The following is a 20595-nucleotide window of genomic DNA, read 5'->3' as shown; positions in this document are numbered from 1 at the left end:
ATTTTACAGAACATCTTCTGCCTTTTCTTGAAGTAAAGTTATTGATAAATATCTACACACTTAGCAATATCATGTGCCAGGCACTGGCTTAAGTGCCACAAATGCAGCAAAGAAAAAATGAGCCGTGGTCCCTGCCACGGCTTATAGTCTATTGGGGGCTAATCCGAATACCTAATACCTAAGTAATGATCACGGGGCCCAGGGCCTCCAGGGAGAAGGCAGGGTGCGGAGTGACTACCCAAGCCTGACCAAGTCACGTTTTAGCTGAGATCCAAGGAGGACTAGGCATTAACTGCACAAAGAGAGGAAGAACATTTCAGAGAGGGGAACAGCATGTGTGAAGGCTCTGAGGAGGGAAGGGCTTGGTGGGACAGAAGGATTGAAAAAGGGGTGTAGTGGGAGAGAGGCAGTGACACTGAGGATGCTGCTGGGCTGGGCAGGGGCCAGATCCCATCTGTAACTTGGTCCTGAGGGGGCCAGGGCAGGTCACGAAGGATCAGATCTGCATTTTCAAAGATGACTCTGACATCTGGGTCAAGCAGGGGCCAGAAGGGGGCAAGTCAGGGAGCTCCTGTAGAAATTCATGTGCCAGAAGATGGTGTGTGGAGGACGGGGCTGGTGGTGGTGGGTGGACAGATTCTAGATGTAATCTGGAGGACAAATGAACAGGACTTGGTATTCGATGCAAAAGTGACCTTTCTGACGTGAATACGTAGGTGGACAGAAGTGCGGTTTGTAAGATGAGGAGTAACAGAGGAGGAATATTTTGGGGAGTGACGGTGGGGCAAAGATTAAGAGTTCTGTCTCACACGTTGACTCTGAGGTGCCCGTGAGCCCTCCCGGGGAGGTAGAGTAGGCCACGGAGGTGGGGGCGGGAGCTCAGCTGAGAGATGGCATGCGAAGGAAAGACAGGAAATTAGGAGTTATCGCTACAGGGATGGCGGTTAACAGCCCTGGTGGTTGACAGCACAGTCGAGAGAGAAAAGAGAACCATACATATAGAAAGGCAAGCTACATACATTTAAAAAATTATTCTGGGATCACACCACACATTGTATTTTATCGCCTGCTTTCTGAAACACTCTCGAACATGTCATTAAAGTTCCCTGCACATGACTTTTGTATACGTATACTTGCATGTACCATGATTTACGTGATCAGTCCCCTAGAAATGAACATGGAGGTACTTTCCAATTTTCCCCCATTACAGGAGCACTGGGTCTTTATGTAAATCTTTGCGCCTCTCTCTAGTTACTCCCTTGGAACATATTCCTAGGGGTAGAACTGCTGGGCTAAAAGGAAGGGTGAAATAATTTTTAAGACATCTTTTGACACTTTTCCAAGTCGCCTTCCAGAATGGCACGGTGGTATTTATAATGACAAAAAATTGAGGGGGAAAACCTTATAAACCTAGGACTGTTCCTCTTTATATTCCTACCAGCAGCACACGAGACTGTGCATGCATCTGCACGCTTGCCAACAACAGGCATTGCTACAAAAAAGGCTAACCTGCCAGGGGACACTAGGATGTCTCATTGAGCACCGACGACCTTCTGAAGGCAATCAAATCACAGCCACTGCACGGACTCTGGCAACTTGGCAGACCCTGGGTTAGGAAGTGGAAGGGGGGGTCTAAGCCCCTGACCTGCCCATAGGTGTTCATGGTCCTCCTAACTGGTGTGGGCCCAGCAAACCCCAGTTCTAGACACACTGAGGCAAATGCCAACGCTCTCTATGCTGTGAGGATATTTACTGTGCGTAGTCAGTAACAGCAAGCTGTAGGGAGCCACCCACATGTCCCTCAGGAGGCTGGGCATTACATGAATTATAAAGTATTCATAAAGAAATGTGCTAGACGGACCTGTACTGACATAGCAAAATGTAGGTTGCAAAACAACACCTAAAATAAAACCCAATTTCTTTGGGGAAAGATGGCAGATACAAGAAAAAATCTTGTCAAGGTTCTTTGTGATTAAGGAGAACTTACTTTCACTTTCTAAGACTATCTTTTTGTAAGACTTGAAGTTTTTATAAGCCCCAGTTGTCACGTAGTGCTTTGAGAAGGTAAGTGACATTGGCAGGAAGGGCTGGAAAGTGCTCAGGGTGGGGCTCAGACAGTAAGGGCGGGGGGGGAGTTTGTGCATAAGGAGGGGCTGGCCAGGATAGAGGCCTCCCCACAACGCCTAGCTCAGAAAAGACACCTAAAGAATAATTTAGGGGCACTCAACAATCAGACAGAGGAGACAGGGTGGTGTCCTGTAGCAGAAAGAGAAAAGAATGAGAGACGTGACCTTGTGTTTTGAACCTGGCTCTGCCACCGGACTGTGAGCAAGACTGCCCCTCTCTGAGAGGGCCTCCAAAAGTCTCCCACCCTGTAAAATAAAGACAGGGCCAGAATTCCGTCTAGGGCAATCCCCCCACGCTTCAGCAGAGGGCGCGCCCAGCCTGTTCTCTCCCGGCTGCCCTGAGAGAAAGAAGTTGCCCTAGATGTGCTTTGGCTCCTCCTCAGTAAAAAGCGGCATTCCCAGGAGTTCCAGAGGTGGTTCCTTCTGCCGGTCACAGAAGTTTCACTCCCGCAATCTCCCTCTGAGGAGACTGCTCCAAGCTTCAGAACAGGGGAATGGCCTATTGCAATAACCACACAGAATAAAAATTATGACGACAACTCTAACAATAACAGCAAAGGGGACATTTACCAAGTGCTTACCTGTTTTCTGTATCTCATTTACTTAATTGCCAAAACAGCCCTCTGAGGTCAGTGAGGTGAGTTCATAACTGTGACTCAGAAAAGTCTCGAGCAGCCCCATCTGGCTCCTCGGCCCAGAGTCATCCTCTCTGTTACACCTGCCACTGCTGAGGGAAGGAACAGGCCTGGGCAGGCCACACCACCTCCCTGAGCCTGTCTCCTTAGCTCTTTTCTTCCAATGAGAATGTTGGCTCCATGAGATGAGGGATCTGTGAGTGGACTCTCACCACGCCATACACAGGCCTTGTCCTGGCAGCTGAGCCTACAGGCTCTGGCCTTGTTGAATTAAATTTGAATCTATCCATCTGTCTATCTTCCTCCCTCTCTCCCTATCTGTGGGGATGATAAAAGCACCTCCTCCTTCTCAGGACTGTTGAGACAGGCCTCCGTATACTGTCGACTGCCCTGCTGATGCTCCTGTCTGGTGGCCCTAGGATGTGACACCATGGGATGGAATTACAGGCTCCACCTTAAAAGGCCAGCTTCCTGCTGGAACAGACACCCTAGGGCTTCAGCTCCCGCCTTTGCCTGTCTGACCTCACAAGCTGCCCAGTGCAGGAAGCTGACCCTACCGGCTTGGGGAGGGCAGCGGCTTGGGGAGGGCAGCGTGCCAAGCTCAAAGCCCAATCCTGGAAATCACCAACCGAGCCAACGTGCTCTGGCTGCCCCATCTCCATCCCCTGAGGGAATAGCGATTCCAAAGAGTCTAGGGTTTGTGTCTGGGAAGCGCTCTGACCCATGGTGCAAGCACAAAATTTCACTTTTCTTCAACATTTGCATCCTTTCTTCACTCTCTGCTCTTTAAAGTCAACAGCAAAGGGGGACAAGAAAGAAAGAATCCTCAGAGTTGGAAACTGTCAGCAAATGGTCGTTCTCAGACTCTGTTAATGAGGGTGTACACCGCCAGGATCTCTCTGGCGAGTGACTTGACAAGATGCACCAAAAAACCTCAACTTTTTCATATCTTTGAGCCACTAACTCAGCTTATAATAATTTATTCTAAAACAATAATCCAAGTTGTGCACGAAGATAAATGTACAAGGATGTTCATCACAGTATTACTTATAATAGTTAAAAACTAAAGACACAAAAATGAGCTCCTAAACGGACAACAGAGAAATATATACATATTTAACTAATTTATATTCAAATGAAATATCATTCAGGAATTAAAATGTTTGTGAATATTTTTTAAAGACATGGGAAAATGTTCACGAATATTCTTTTTTTTTTTTCTGGGGATTAGGATGCGGCTATCTTTTTGTGTGTCTGTGTGAGGAAGACTGGCCCTGAGCTAACATCCACGCCAACCTTCCTCTACTTTGTATGTGGGACGCTGCCACAGCATGGCTTGATGAGCGGTATATAAGTCCACGCCCAGAATCCGAACCTGTGAACCCCAGTCTGTTGAAGCAGAGCATGGGAACTTAACCACTACACCACCAGGCCGGCCCCCGAAAATTAATTCATTTTGAATATGTGGTATAAAACTCAAAAGGTACAGAAGGAAAAAGAGTAAGCTTGGTGGCCTCTTTCTCACAGATCCCCTCCCCTGCCCAAAGCAGGGACTGTCTTGTGTCCTTCCAGGGATAGTTGATGCTACACAGTCATGCGTCGCTTAATGACAGCGATAACGCTGAGAAATGCGTCATCAGGCAATTTGTCACCATCCAAATATCACAGTCGTTATGCAGCACATGACTATACATATTCCCTCCCTCCCTTTCCTTTTTCTTTTATTTAAAACAAAGAGTTGTTTTCCATCTTGCTTTTTTCATTTAAAAATACATCCAGAGGGGGCCGGTCCAGTGGCGCAGCAGTTAAGGGCGCAGGTTCTGCTTCGGTGGCCGGTTTGGATCCCGGGTGCGGACATGGCACTGCTTGGTAAGCCATGCTGTGGGAGGCGTCCCACATATAAAGTAGAGGAAGAGGGGCATGGATGTTAGCTCAGGGCCATTCTTCCTCAGCAAAAAGAGGAGGATTGGCAGCAGATGTTAGCTCAGGGCTAATCTTCCTCAAAAAAAAATAAATAAAATAAATAAATAAAAATACATCCTGGAAACAATTCCAGATTACCCTGAGGCCACTGCTGCACTGATTCTATCAAAACACTAGAAAGAAACTCAAAGTCTTTAAAGAACTGAATCTTTAAAAAGAAAAATTTATTGGCTGCTGCACAGACTCTGTTGTCTCACTATTGTAAACTGATTTAATTATCTCCCTCTTGATGGGCTTCGGGGTTGCTTCACAAAAGCAGAAGTGCTGCATTAAAGGATCTGTGAATTTTTTTTCTGTACTAGATATTGACAAATTTTCCTCCACAGAGGTTATTTAATTCCCATTAGGTATATATGAGGAGTACTTTGTTTCACTACCTTCTCATCAACATTTTTCCCCAATCTGAAAGGTGACAACAGTATCTGATTGTTGGTACCGCTCCTGCAAGTGAAGCTGACCATCTTTCCATGTGTATTTCCTTTTCTATGCACTGTTTGTTCAAATCCATTTGCCCATTTCTATTGGATTGTAGCTCTTTTTCTTATTGATTTGTAAGAGTGCTTTATATACCAAGGAAATTAGTCTTTTACCTTAAGAAGTTACAAGTATCTTTTACTTGTTACTTGTTCTTTGACTTTATTTCTGGGATTTCTCCCCAGGCACACTTTTTTTATATTCCTGTAGTCAAACTGATCCATATTTTATTTTATGGTTTCTGTGTTCTGGATCATACTTAGAAATGGCTTCCCTACTCTGAGATTAGTAAAGAATTCTCTCTTGTTTATTTCTTGTGCTTTTATGGCCTTACTTTTCACATTTAAATCTTTGATCAATCTGGAATTTATTTGCTATAAAGTATGAGTTAGAGATCCACCTTAATTTATTTTTTCCACTTAACTCAAAACCATTTGTAGAATAATCACACTGAAAGGGCTCCCAGAGCTCATCTAGACAAGCCTCTCATAACAGCTGGGGAAGCTGAGGTTCAGAAAATGAAGTGACTTGCCCAAAGTTCTTGAATTCAGGGGTCCTACCTCCTGATCTAGAGCTCCTTCTCCCACACCATGCTGCCCTCTCAGGAGTCCGCAGGGACAGGACAAATCTCTAAGGGGCGTGCGTGGTGTGGGAGAAGGCACGCAGCACAGGCCTCCAGCCCAGTGTCTGTTTACTGGTGTGGAGATCCTGGACAACTCCCTTCACCTCTCTGCACTCAGTTTCCTCCTCGGCAACGTGGGGATAACAGCCACAACCTGCGGCTCAGGGGGCTGTTGTGAGATTCAGTGAGACGACATGCGTGGAGTCTCACAAGGTACATGGAACATAAGAGGCATGCAACTAATAAATCATGAGTATGCTCCGTTTTTGTTGGGTGACTTATCAGTAAAACTGTCCTTTTGACATTTTCATTAAACTCCTTTGTTTTTACTCTATGTTTAATGGTGCTTAGAAGGCCCAAACTTATACTTCCTTCTTTACTGCTTTACAGGGCTGAGTGGAATATAAGTTCCACAAAAACGGCTGCCCTGGCTGCCACATGCACTGAGTGTGCAGCTCTATCTACATCATATCAGTGGCCAAAGGTCTAGCTCAATCAGACCCCTGATGAGTCCCTTTCTCCCAGCTTCCTTTCCCCTCATCTGAATAATGAAGGTTGAAATACGATCTGAGTCTCTTCCAGTCCTGACATTGCATTCATTCATTGTTTAGTGAGGACCTTCCGTACACTGGCACCGTGCCAGTATGGGGTATACATTGGAGACTAAAAGACATTTACAATTTGATAAGAGAAAAAGGCATCGAACAGTAAATGAATCTAGCATCACCGACTGTGATAAGGGCTATGGAAGAACAGAGTTCTCTGTATGTGAATAGTTCAGTTAAAGGTTGCATGGTTGGGAAAGGCCTCCTTGAGGAGGTGACCGTGGGCTGGGTCAACAGTCAATCTGGGTCTGGAGAGATGCAGCAGTAGCTCCTGTCTCAGCCCGAGCCCTCTGGGGCGCTGAAGAGTAAAGATGCTCTTTCACTCCTCACCCTCAGGTCTTAGTGCCTTCCTGGGGTCTGGACGCTTATGAGGCATTGGACCCTGAACGCCCTGGATGGAAGGGAGGAGCCCCTGTACTCAGCTTCCCAGACCCTGGTGCCCGGGCTCAGAGGCTGCGGTTCCCGCAGGTGCTTGCTCTGGGCACTGTCAGGCTTCCCCACAGGAAGCCACCTTCTCCCTTGGTCTTTAATTCTCCCCTAGTTTTGAAAACTGAAGAGGCCCCAGGCTCTGCCAAGAGCTACACGGTCTGTTCCAAGTCTGCAGCTATTAGTCCTCATTGCTCAGGCAGATTCCATTACTGCTCCAAACTGTTTTCCAAATATACCAGAAAGGTCATTTCCTGTTTTCTTTTTTTTTTTTTTTTTTTAATTAAATATTTGCAGAGACCATACAAAAAGAAAGCAGACCATTTCACAGAGGACACAGAGCACAGAGTGGGATTTGGTCCCATGGGAGAGGCCTCCTGGGGATGGGGGAAATGCTCTCTAAGGCCTCTCTGAAGGACGAAAGGGCTGTGGACACCTGATGGAAATACCAGGGCCTAGTGAGCTGGCATTCCCCAAATTCAAAGGGAAGCAGCTCTTCTCTGTGATGGGCAGCCAGAACCAGAGAGGCACGGAGGCCGGCAGGAAACTCAGGGCCCCAGACTGAGTACATTCCAAGAACCTGGGAAAGGGCAGGGCGGCTGGTCTAGCCACGTGCAGCCTGCTGGGGACCAGCACCAAGCTCTATCTAGTGCCCTAGGGGCACACCCAGAGCCGAGTCACCAGAGAGGAGCCCGCCTCCTGCCAGAGCGGTGCCTGATGCCCTTCAGAGAGCAGCCCCGAGAAAGGCCTCACTTGGAGGCAGTCAGGCAGGGCCTTGGCCTTGGCAGCCAAAGGGCCAGAGGGCCAGAGCCACAAAGCCCCGAGTATAGGAGTGGAGACCGACTTTGGGGGCCACTCAGGGAGGAAGAAAGGGCAGGGTGCTGGAGTCAAGCAAGGTCCTCAGTGACTTCTGGGTGACTGGCCCTTCTTCTCACATCACTCTCCTCCAGGGGCCTCCAAACACCACACCCTCTGGGCCTCCCTCCAACCTCTCGGGGCCACTTCTCAACCCTCCTCCACAGAGGCGCCTCCTCCCTTAGGGACCTTGGTGTTAGAGGGCCCCCAGGACCAGGACCAGGCCTGGGTCCTCTTCTCTCTATTTGCTCCCTGGGAGTTCCTACCCTTTCCCTTAATAGTATATGTTGGGGTCAGCCCGGGGGTGCAGCGGTTAAGTGCGCATGTTCCGCTTCGGCAGCCCGGGGTTCGCCGGTTCGGATCCCGGGTGCAGACACTGCACCGCTTGGCAAGCCATGCTGTGGCAGGCATCCCACATATAAAGTAGAGGAAGATGGGCATGGATGTTGGGTCAGGGCCAGTCTTCCTCAGCAAAAAGAGGAGGACTGGCAGCAGATGTTAGCTCAGGGCTAACCTTCCTCAAAGGAAAAAAGAATAGTATATGTTGATGATTCCCAAAGAGCCCCAGGCCTCTTCTAGACTTGCCAGTCTAACTGCCTACTTAACTCCCTTGGGCATCTCACCAGCATTTCAAACTTCACATGTCAAGTCATAAGCCTGCCCCCTCCAGCCTTCCCGAGCTCAGCAAAGGCACCATCTGTCTCAACTGCTTGAGCTGGAAACCTGGAGCCATCCTGGATTCCTCCTCCTTTTTCACCACTCATGACTGTACTCATGTACAATCTGTCAACAGGTCCTGTCATTTCTACTTGCAAAACAGAGCCTGAATCTTCCCATCTCTCCCGTCCACACGCACCACGTGGTCTCCATCATCTCTCATCTGCACCCCTGGTGCAGCCTCTTCACTGCATCCCTGCTTCCACCTTGCCCTCAGCCCAAGGTCTATTTTCTGCACAAGCTGCCAGGGTGATGTTCACAAATCAGGCATTGGGTCATGTGACTCCCCTGCTTCACTCAACCTTTGATGCTTTTCTATTCCACAGCTGGCAAAATCCAAACTCTCTGCACCAGCCCCCAAAGGCCTGCATTGATCTGGCCCTGCCTTCCTCTGCGTCCTTTTGTCTCATTTCTACTCTCTTTTTGGTCCATTGTGTTCTTTAATTCCCCAAACCAGCTAAGTTCTTCCTGACCTCAGGGCCTTCACAAGACTGTTCCCTCTGTCTAGAACATTCTCGGTCACTCTGCTCTTTATAGAGCCTCATAAGTGGATTCCTGGCCCTGTGTTTTCAAATTTTCCTGCTTTAGGACACTGACACAGGGGCCCTGTGGGGCAGGAAGCCCCTGAGTCCCTCTGTCCACCACTACTGCATGTTGGGAAGGCCTGGCAGAGCCACCTGGAGTCTTGCATGGTGCAGTGGACACAGCAGGGCCTTTGGGGTCACTCAGCTTCTGCCCCTACAGCTTGGCAACTCACCTGACCACAGATTACTCTCCTGTAAAATGTGGGTCTAACAACTGCCTCGAAAGGTAGTGTGGGGAATAATGAGAGCCAGCTTTTATGGAGTCCTTACCGCATGCCAGCCTGTGCTAAGCCTCTTACAGGCATTATCTCATTTAATTTCACAGCAGGTCTATGAAGTAGAAAGCATTATTATTCCTGTTCTATAGAAAAAGAAACTGCGGTGCTGAGAGGTTAAGTGGCTTGCCCAAGGTCACGTACCCACCAGGTGAAGGGCGGGGCTGAGCCTGTACTGTTAGGCTGGAAAGCACGGAAATGAATAACATCACGCCTGGCACATAGTAAGGGTTTTCTCCCCTTTTTCTCCTCTATCCCCAAGCTCAAAGTAAGGCATTTCTGAAGAAAGGGCAAGAAAGCAATGAAGTCTCAAGAAAACATTCTATGATGCTGCGAAAACATATAGGCACATGTATCTTACCCGTGCCTAAACAAAACTCTATTTAGAATTTTCAGCTGGATGTAAAAATATTCAGAACGTTTCTAGTGACATCGGGTTGATTCTCTGAATTCTGCCCCCAAATTCTATTTTTTGTTATCTAACTTCACAGAAACAGTAAAAATAATTATTTTTGGGTACAAATTTTAAAACTCTCACCCTCTCAGTAGCCGTATCTCACCCAGTGGCAGGGCACTGTCGGTACTTCGTGCAGGCCTGGGGCTGGGCACGGGGCCGTGATCCCGACTCTTCAATCCACGTAAGTGTGCGCTTCTGTGGAGGTCTTTGGAAAGAACCAGAACTATCCAGCTGGATTACTACTTGGGGACCAGGCATGCTGGGTCTCCCCAGGCCTCCTGCTGTTTACACATTATCTGAACCTGGTGAGGACGCAGCAAGGTTCCCAGAGACTGGCAGTCCCTGTCACACTGTGGAGGGCGGGCAGGAAGGGAAAGTGAGATCACTTCCAAGCAGGCAGGCCAAAGGTCCAGGGGCTGGACTGAGCTCCAGCTCTGCCGATGCCAGGCTGGGCACCTCTGGGCAAGTTCTTCCCCTGCAAACCTCGGGGATCTCAAGTGTGGAATGAAGGGGTAAATTGTGCATCTCTGTGGTGGTTCTGAACTACGCCTGCAAATTCTTTGGCAGTCCTCCTATCAAGAAGTGGAATCTAATTTGCATACCCTAGAATGCACTGGCCTTAGTGACTTGCTTCTAACCAGGAGAATGCACCAGAAGTGATGCTGCGTGACTTCCAAAGATGAGGTTAGAAAAGGTGACATGTCTTTCACCTGGTTCTCTCTTGGGACACTTGTCTTGGAACTTTGAGCTGCATGAAGGAAATCTGAGGCTGCCATGCTGCGAGGTAGCTCCAGCCCCATGAAGTGACCACATGGAGAGTCCCGAGACAGCACAGAGAGAGAGGCAGCTGGCAATCCCCAGCTGCGCTGGCCCAGAGCTACTCAGGCACCAGCCACTATCTAACTGCAACTGCAGGAGAGACCCAAGCCAGAACCGTCCAGCCAAGCTGTTCCAAAATTCCTGCCCACAGAAACCAGGAAAGACAACAAATTGCTGTTGTTTTAAACCACTAAGTACTGGGGGTGACGTGCTGCACAGTAACGGGTAACCAGTGAGCTCTACAGTTACCTTCAGCCCTGGAGAACCTCTCCAGTTCCTCTAGAATTCTGTAAAAAGCAAGCCAAAAATCCACTGTGGAGGATGAAAAGAAGCAAGGTGTCATCTTTAAAATATTAATTCATTCATTCACTCACTCATTCAACGACATTTTAGCGATCACTCCATGTGTACCAGGCTTGGGACTAGACGCCATGGATATGAAACCAGTAAGACACCACTGTGCCCCTGAGGGAAGTTCACGGTCTAGTTAGGGAGACTGACTCATAAACCATAATTCTCAGCCAGTGCTGGTGGTGGGACACATCAGAATTAGCAGAATCACGGGGCGACAGTTTCAAACTACACCCCTCGCCTTCCTCAGGGATTCTAATAACGCCAGCTGGGGAGATGCGGGTGTGGTTTCCAGCTGATGGTCACTGCCCTCGTCAGCCTCCGTCACCAAGGGGAGCCTGGCAGAGCCCACACACGCTGTGAGAGAGAAAACAACTTAAGGACCACTTCTGAATATAAATCTTTAAAATAAGAATCTTTTAAAAGCTTGGTAGTTAAGAGCATGTGTATACGGCAGAGTGGGGCGCAGGGGCCAGCCATTTACACACAGTCACTAATTTGAAGGAAGCTACTCCCTCCTCTCCTTTATCTTTATAGTTATCGCCCACCGGGCACTGGGGATTCAGCAAAGAACAAAACAGACTCTGCTCCCATGAAGCTCACGTTCTAGTGGAGCAACTCACACTAACAAATAAACAGAGAATCAGGCGGCAAAGCGCTATGGGGACAGGAAGTGAGAGGGGAGTGCGGTTTTCCAGAGAGGACAAGGAGCCCCTGTGATAGAGGTGACGCGGTCCAGAGACCTGAAGGAAGGGAGGGAAGGAGGCAGGCAAGCACGTGGGGAAAGCGTGCCAGGCAGAGGGAACAGCATGCAGGAGGCGGGCCTGCCTGGCGTCCAGAAAGATTCTAAGGAGGCCACTGGGCTGCGGGGCAGTGAGCTGGGGAGAGAGAAGAGTGAATGAGGCCGGGACCTTCCAGGGTGTTGGAAGACAAGGCTGACTCTGAACTCTGCTCTGATTTCGATTTTACCCTTTCACTGGCATTTCTAACTGGATGCTTTAATGCTTTCCTTGCGTGCCGGTTTTCAGAGTCTTCTCCCTGAGTGTGGGGTGAGTGAAGCCTCGGGGGCAGCGAGGGCATCTCTTCACACGTCACTCACAGGCACAGACACCAGATGCCCAAAGGCACTGCCAACAGGGCTCGCGGCCCTCCTGTCTTAAGCTGAAGGAGAAACAAAGCTGTCTTCCATTCTTCCTGCCCGAGATAGAAGTAGAGTTCAGAATCCACAAACGCAACACAGGGAAAGACCAATTTATCAACAGCCTCCCTGGAAACCTGCAAGAGCGACATGTTTGCAGGCCAGGGACCACCCTACCCGAGCAGAGAGTGTAGATTCACCTGTGCCTTTGGCCCATATTAACAGTTTGCACAAGATTCCCAGACCACTTCCACCCCTGGCCTCCAGGCACTGAGGCTTCATGGGGTGGCCAGCCCTCAGCCTAAGTGTTCTGTGTAATTCCTAGTGGCCCAGGACAGAGATTCCTCAGCCTGCGCATCCTCTTCCCTGAGCCAGCAGAAAACACAAGAGCTCCCTGATCTGCCACAATGCAGCTGCTGACACAGGTTCAATGTTTGCCTTCACAACTGGTTCCAAAAGGACAGGTACCCTGACTTTCTTGTTTGTCACTGTATCCCCAGCACCCAGCACAGCTCCTGACACATGGAAGATGCTCAATGAATATATTGCTATGAATGAATTAATGAACAAACAAAAGAAGAATTTAAGAACATCAACACTCTCAAAGCAGTGCTTAAAATAACCAGCTAAGCCCTGGCTCCTGACCAAATAAACAACAATGGTAATAATAAAATAAAAACAGCTACCGTTTACGAGGTACATATACTATGTATCACACATGGAAACAAATGCTTTCCATATGTCTCTCATCTATGCTGCACAGTAGCCCTGTGCAATTAGATGCCCTTTACACAGAGCCAGGACCTACTGGAGCCTGCATTCACACCCAGGCCTGGCTGCCTCCTAGGCCCAAGGCCCCAAAGGCAGCGCCTCTTTGGCTCAAGGAAGCAGAGGATGTGGGAGCCCCAGGAAAAGGTGAGCGGAAAGGGGCTGAAGTGGCAGGAGGGGACTGACTGGAAGAAGAAAGGGAGGTTGTCCTTTGTCTCCTCCTCGTCATCTGACCTGCTAGAGTTCTGCTCTAACACTCAGATACAGACTATCCCTTCATTCCTTCAGGCATTCATTCAACATTTACTAAGTACGTACTCTTTCCAGAAATGGTACTGAACGTATTTTGAGAGGCACTGCATTATTTCACCCTCACAACAGAGAGCCCACGGCTCAGAGAAGAGCATGAGTCGCCCCAGGTCCTCCAACCAGTCAGTAGCTGAATCAGGACTTGAATCTGTGTTTCTTCATCCTGATTCAGTGTGCAGTCTTTAGGACAGTGCGTTCTGGTGATGGCTTTGTCTTGAGGAGGATGATGCTGTGCCTGTCTCCTCCCCATCAGAGAACTGTTCTGTTACCGAACCCCATGCCCCTGTGGCTTCTTTCAGCACAAGTGACTAACTCCATCTGGTCAAATAAGGCCAGGCACTGTAATGATGGGGACAAGACACTTTCAGAGTGATTTACTGAGCACCTACCACAGCGCGTGCTGCATACATAGGCCTCCTAAACGTTTTCTAAAACAACGAATGAATGGGGTCAGCCCAGTGGTGTAGTGGTTAAGTTCGTGTGCTCCGCTTCAGCAGCCCAGGTTTGTGGATCCCGAGCGTGGACCTATGCACTGCTTATCAAGCCATGCTGTGGTGGCGTTCCACATACAAAATAGAGGAATATTGGCACAGATGTTAGCTCAACGGCAATCTTCCTCAAGCAAAAAACAAAGATTGGCCATATAGATGTTAGCTCAGGGCCAATCTTCCTTACCAAAAAAAAAAAAAAAAGAAGAAGAAGAAAAGAAAGAAAAGGCGAAAAAGAATGAATGAATGAATCAGGAGAGATACACAGTGGATCTGCTAACATGAAATGTTCGAGACAACATGCAGTTGTAAGTTCTCCCAGTGCCGGACAGGATCCCATGCTGCTGTCTCTTAAATTTCCAAGAGTGACAGGCATCTACATGAGCGCCCTTCATATCAACAACCACAGTAGGGCAGAGAGAGAAACCAAGCCAGGAATTCAGATGACAGAAGAAAGATCCTGTGTTGAACTAGTCCTGGTTCTGACACCAGTGGAGAAACACAGCCCCGTGAAACCATCATCATTTTACAGTCACTTGCTGAGAAGAGCCTATTTGACAGGCGATGCTGACAAGTGGAAGTTACTCACAAAAAAACTTGTCTTTTGCCTATGTCAACCCCAAATTCAGGAATATAAAAGACATGCTCGTAGCTTCTTAGCTAATAAAGCCATTTATAAAATACATTAGAGCCAAATTTCATTTGCCTAATTATTCCCCAGGGAATGACTCACTCCAGATCACTAAGATTCCCACACTGTTACTCTTTTAACATCAAAACCTTATCTGGAGACAGAAGGCAGATCAGTGGTTGCCTAGGACTCGGGAGGGCTGGGGGCTTGGGTGGGTGATGAGTAAAGGGTGTGGGGTTTCTTTCTGGTGTAAGGAAAATGTTCTAAAATTGACTATGGTGACAGATGCACAACTCTGTGAATAGACCAAAGGCCATTAAGTTGTACACTTTAAATGGGAGAATTGCATGGTATGTGAATTATATCCCAATAAAGCTGTTAAAAAAAAACCCTTATCTGAATTATAATGGATAGAAATTCTTCTCACATATTGCACTAATGCATTAATGCATTATCCACTAACTTTTTCTTAATAATTTAAGATGACTGCCGTGAGCAGTTTTTCGGGTCTGCTATAATACAGCAATGTTCTCTGTATTACAATATACAGGGCAGTTTGCCCTACACTAAATAGTCCCATATTTTTTCTGCTTGCTTTACTTTTTTCTAAAAATGCCCTTTACTTTCATCATAAAGCTTCATGGTTAAGCTCATGTGCTTGGGTCATGTGTCACTTACTGACTTATTGGCTATGTGATCTCTGATGAGTTACTAGATCTCTCTATGCCTCAGTTTCTCCATAGGTAAAATAAGAATACCAACCTCAGTGGAGGGTTGTGAAGATGAAAGAAGATAACATATATAAAATATTTAACGCTGTTCTTGGCAATGGTACACCAGATTGAATCTTAGCCACCACCAGTATTCTCACTGTTGTCAGCGTAGCTGCCTGGAGCAGCCTTCCTGAGCTAGGGATTCAGGAACCCGAAAACTCGCATAGTGTGTTCAGTATACCTGGCGCGTTCAGTGAGATGCAACAGGGGCTGGGGTGCAATTTCATGATGTGACTTTGGGACATCCCATGGGATGGCTCCAAGGTTCAGTGATATCAGGTAATTTGTCCTAGTTCACCCCTAAACTTTCCATAAACTTTTCTAGAAAAACCTAGAGGTTTCTTGGATGACGTATCCCAAGATCCTGGCATCTGGGAGGCTGGTGCTCAAGGAGACACAGTGGCCCACGACACTTTAGGCTCTCTCTAGACCATTAGTTTTTAAAATTCAGAGGTTACAGACACATTTGTGAATCTGAGGAAAGCCACGGACACTTTGCCCAGAAAAGTATATATACACACACATACAAAACTGTACCCATGATTACAGGGGAATCTTGAATTCCAGAAGCCAACTAGAAACCCCTAGTTAAAAACCCCCGCTCTAGACTTCATACAACCTCAGCATCCTCAAGGTTCGGTGGCTCTGGGCCCCAGGGCTCTCACAGCAGCCGGAACAGGAGGCCCTCTAGAGGCTTGCCCTCCTAACTGGCCTTGGCCAGATAAACAGTCCTGGGAGCGGACTGCTGCATCCTAGTCCCTGCAAACATCTGCATCCAGGGGATTCCCAGGGGGCACTGAGTCAGAACAGGACGCAAGCCTGGTGGCTTGGGAAGCTAGTGTAGGGCAAGACCCAGAAGCCTTGCTGATAAGATAAGCAGCTGGGGAGTTCCAATGCCAGGGCAGCTGCCCGCCAGGCAATACTCTCACTCTGCCAACAGCGAACAGGAATCTTAGGAGAGGTGTTAGAGGCAGGCTAGGCTAGAGGGAATTCAAAGGAGCTCAAAATCCCCCAAATTCCCGGGACTGCTAGGTCTTGGACAGAGAAATAAAGGCTGGAGATTCTGCCCTAACTACAAGGAGACAGAGCTGAAAGGGGGTGGGCGGGTTGGGGGCAGGGGAGGTGGGTGAATCACGGATCAGAGACTTAAAAATTAACTTATGCCAGAAACATTTAGATACCACAAAAATATGAACACTGATCCAAAGGGGCCGTACTTCCAGGCAGGCCACTCATGTTCTATGAACTGCAACTTTCTTCCAACTGGAAGGGACCCTCACAAACCCTCCTCATCAGACCACTGGGCTGTGCTTATTTCTTCTTCTTCTTCTTCTTCTTCTTCTTTTTTTTTTGCTGAGGAAGATTGGTCCTGAGCTAACATCTGTTGCCAATCTTCCTCTATTTTATATGTGGGACGCCACCACAGCAGGCTTGATGAGTGGTGTGTAGGTCTGCACCCAGGATCTGAACCTGCAAACCCCAGGCCACCAAAGGGGAGCACACAAACTTAACCACTATGCCACCAGGCCAGCCCCTGTGCTTGTATCTTTGGGCTGAGTTTTGATTGCTTTTGCTCCTCTATCACAGTATTAAAATTCCCATAATGTACCCTAGTCTTTATGAAAATAGCATTACAACAAACAAATGGTGGACAGGAAAGTTGGCATCATGCCCAAATTTGCTACTAACTCCTATGTATGATTCTTTCTGCTTCAGAAGATGGCTGCAGAAACCCATTCTCTTGTAAGCCACCAGAGGTAAACTGTCTTTCTGACGCTGTAAAGAAAGCGTCTGTGAAATTGCAGCTTGACGTTGCACACCTTCTGAACAGGGCCATCCTGCCTTTGCTTCACGAGGCAGGGACCTATTCCTATTGGAACCTATTTCTTTTCCTTCTTGAAACAAACGTATTTGCACAAACACTCGTGGTGCTATGACAGAGTGGTATGAACAATGCAACTACCCACCTGGTTTAGTTTCTTTTTCCTGCTCGCATCTCTTCAGATTTTCCACTGTTGACTAATCAGTGTGGAAATTCTAAGGAACCAGAAGAAAAACAAAAGTTAGAGGCAGACATACTCTAGCATTGTAAACTGAAACAATATTTTGGGACAAGTTAACAATATCTCCTAAGATTTTAAAGGGCACATCCTCTGGGTAAGTCAAATACCTAGGATTTATACGATAGATATGTTCAGAGAAGTAAAAGGATGTTCAGTAAAACATACTGTGTAATAGCAAAAAAAGAGGAAACAACTTAAATTTCTGTTAAGAGGAAAAGAATTTAACTATGGTGTATCAATACAATGAGAAACTATACAGCCACTATAAAGAATGAGGGAGATTTCGTCGTACTGACATGGAAAAATGGACATGCTTTGTTCTTTAAAAATAGTGTAAAATTGTATACATTATCATTTTTACTAAAAAATACGGACATGATTGTTTATGCTTAGAAAAAAAGTATGGCATTTGTGTACAGACACATTTTTTTGTTTCCACATAGAAAAAGGCAGGAACAGTGGATCTCTCTGGGACTCAGAAACTGAGGGAAAAGGAGTGAAAAATTTTCACTTTTTACATTAACTATTTGTGTTTTGGTTGAAAACTTTTAAGGAGGCAGACATAACTTTCATAATCATTAAACACGCTGTCTATCTAAAATTCTAAAATATCAAGAGTAAGGGCAAAAGACATTTTCAGACAGACTGAGCAAGGTCATCATTCCCAGACTTCAAGAACATTCTCCAACAGAAAGGAAACTGAACACAGAAAATAAGTGAGATTTTTAGGATAAACAGTGGGCAAAGAAATTAGTAAGTATATTGGTAAATTTAATGAAGTACTGATTTAGTGAAACAAAGCTAAATGGGGAAATAAAAACAATTTGACAATATTATATATTTGATAACAACAACACTGAAAACGGAAGAGACCAGAGTTAAAACTTTCTAAGGTCTTTGATTATTCACTTATATAGAAATATTGTTTCACTTTAGAATATGTCTATGATGCATATTAAAATTTTAAAGGTAAAAACAACAAAATATAGAAATAGAATGCATAAGTCCCACACTAGTTAGCATGCTCCTAGGTAGAAAAGCCTAATTGTCTAAAAATGCCAATCCTTCCCAAATTCCTACATAATTTCAATAAGAATACCAACTGTTTTTTTGGAGGGGGGAAATAGATAAAATTACTTTAAAGTTCATATACAATAATAAATATCCAAAAAAATTAGCCAAGAAATAGTAAAGAAAGCTATAAAAAATGAATACGTAGGGGATTTGTCTTATGAGATAATAAAAATTTATTATAAACACATTACAAGTAAAAGATACGGTATTAACATAAAAATAGACAAATAGGCCTATGGATGAGAATAGCAAGTTCAGAAATTGATACAATAAAGGAACTTATTTATGACAAAGATGAGATTTCAATGTAAAATAGAAAATAAAGAAAATAGGCTTTTCTTTCTCACTATTATAAACATAAATTTCAAAGGGATTTAAGGTTCAGGATGAAATTAATTAAAAGCACAGGCGTATGAGAACATTTAGGAAAATATTTACGTAACTTTGAGGTGGGGAAATTATTCTTAACAAGAGAAATACAGACACTACGAAGAGAAAAATAGAAAAAAATCTAATGAATAACAGATGAGGAGAAACATTTGCAACAGATATGGAATCCTTAATATATAAAAATATATTGAGTTTGGCCCTGTGGCCGAGTGGTTACGTTTGCGCGCTCCGCTTTGGTGGCCCAGGGTTTTGCCGGTTCGGATCCTGGGCGTGGACATGGCACCGCTCATCAGGCTATGTTGAGGCAGCATCCCACATGCCACAACTAGAAGGACCTACAACTAAAATATGTAACTATGTACTGGGGGTATTTGGGGGAGAAAAAGCAGGAAAAAAAAAGATTGGCAACAGTTGTTAGCGTGGGTGCCAATCTTAAAAAAAAAAAAAATAATATATATATATATATATATATATATATATATATATATATAAAGAGCCCCTATAACTTGTTGAGAAAAAGACAAAAAATTCATAAGAAAAATGGGTGAAAGAAATTCACAGAAAAGGAAAATGGAAAGTCCAATGAACATGAAACAATGTTCAATTTCACTAGAGGTAAAGAATATACAAAGTAAGCAACTATGAGATACCATTTCCTCCCATCAGCTTGGTCACAAAATAAAAGAACAGAGATAGATGGAGGCACAGATGGAGGGAGAGATGGAGGGTGGGAAGGAAGAAGGGAAAGAATATCTAATATTGGTAAAGATTTAGGGAAATGGAAGTACTCATACTGCTGGGGAGAATGTAAATTACTAGAACTCTTTGTAAAGTAGGATGGTATTATCTATTAAAATGTCAAATACATATACCTTTTGACCCAGCAATACTATTTTGAAAAATGTAACCTATAAAAATAAAAGCACCAGTAAAGAAGGATATGCATATAAAGTTATTTAATACAACAAGATTTGTAGTGGAAAAAAACAGGTAACAACTTGAGTATCTGTCAAAGGAGAAACGGTTGAATACATTGTGGTACCTCTAGATCCACAGCCCTGAAGCTATTTAAAAGAGTGAACTGGATTCACACCTACCCATGATGTATTATCTAGTGGGAAAAATAAATTGAAAAATAATTGACAAATATGATCCCACTTCTGACAAAACAAATAACCACATACATACACAAATCCTATATCCATTTAAACAGAAGCTTGGAGAAAGGTATGGAAGGATATACACCAAACTGATTACAGTGGTTATCTCAAAAGGATCGAAATGGGGAGTAGGGGGAGGGGAGAGATTATAACTTTTTCTTTATACATCTTCAAATTGTTTAATTAGTTACAAGGAGCACATGTATTACTTTAGGGAAAATTAATGAAGAAAATAAAAACAATAACAAAGAAATAAGCATATGAAAGCGCAGAAAGAACTATGTTACACACTACCGACTTATGTTTACATGGGCTAGTTAACTGCACTTATTGTCACCTGGTTTTTTGGTCAAAATAGAACAGATCCTCCAATCTATCATTTTAGTAACTGGAAGACGATTTTTTTTTTAAAAAGCTTCATAGAGGGAAAAAAGTGCACTTTATTTCCTAAGCATTTATGCCTTTTATTTAAAAAGGGGGGAAAAAATCTTACTTTAAAAAAAGAGAATTTCCTCCTTTAAAATCCAAAAGAAAGCCCAACGCTTTGGCTTGAAACTGCCCTGTTGAGGTGGTGTGTGGGCTGGTTCTGCGCTGTTGACTGTTTTCCACGGCTCGGTGCCCTTGACTGCCTTCCTCCCCCAAACCTAATTAAATACACTCCTGGGAGCGCACCGGCTGCTGGGGACCAGAGCCCTGCAAACCACGGAGTTCTGCTCACAAAGCTCTCTTGGTCTCCAAGCAAACGCTCTGGCTTCTCTATCAAATGGGTCCTGCAATGTAGAGAAGTGAAATGGACTGTTTTGCAAACCATTCTGATGGAAGGAGAAAGGAGAGGAAATGGTTTATCCCAGTGGACGAAATAAAGGAGAAAA

General features: G+C 45.5%; 1 protein-coding gene across 5 annotated transcripts in view; it reads right to left on the bottom strand.

Annotated features, from left to right (window-relative positions):
• The window catches only part of PKIG (cAMP-dependent protein kinase inhibitor gamma), a 76373-nt gene that overhangs the window by 4823 nt on the left and 50955 nt on the right, over positions 1-20595 (bottom strand). For 4 of the 5 annotated variants that reach the window (XM_070588388.1, XM_070588390.1, XM_070588389.1 and 1 more), the window contains one exon: positions 17004-17073. The gene's annotated coding sequence lies outside the window, so the exon portion shown is untranslated. Of the gene's footprint in view, positions 1-9840; positions 11111-17003; positions 17074-20595 lie in introns of those variants that run through there. The other variant, XM_008515601.2, reaches the window with a different exon arrangement.

Source organism: Equus przewalskii, chromosome 21 (genome assembly GCF_037783145.1).
Source record: "Equus przewalskii isolate Varuska chromosome 21, EquPr2, whole genome shotgun sequence".
Taxonomy (NCBI): Eukaryota; Metazoa; Chordata; class Mammalia; order Perissodactyla; family Equidae; genus Equus; species Equus przewalskii.
Note: the sequence above shows the minus strand (reverse complement) of the source record. Positions and strands in the feature narration are given on the sequence as shown.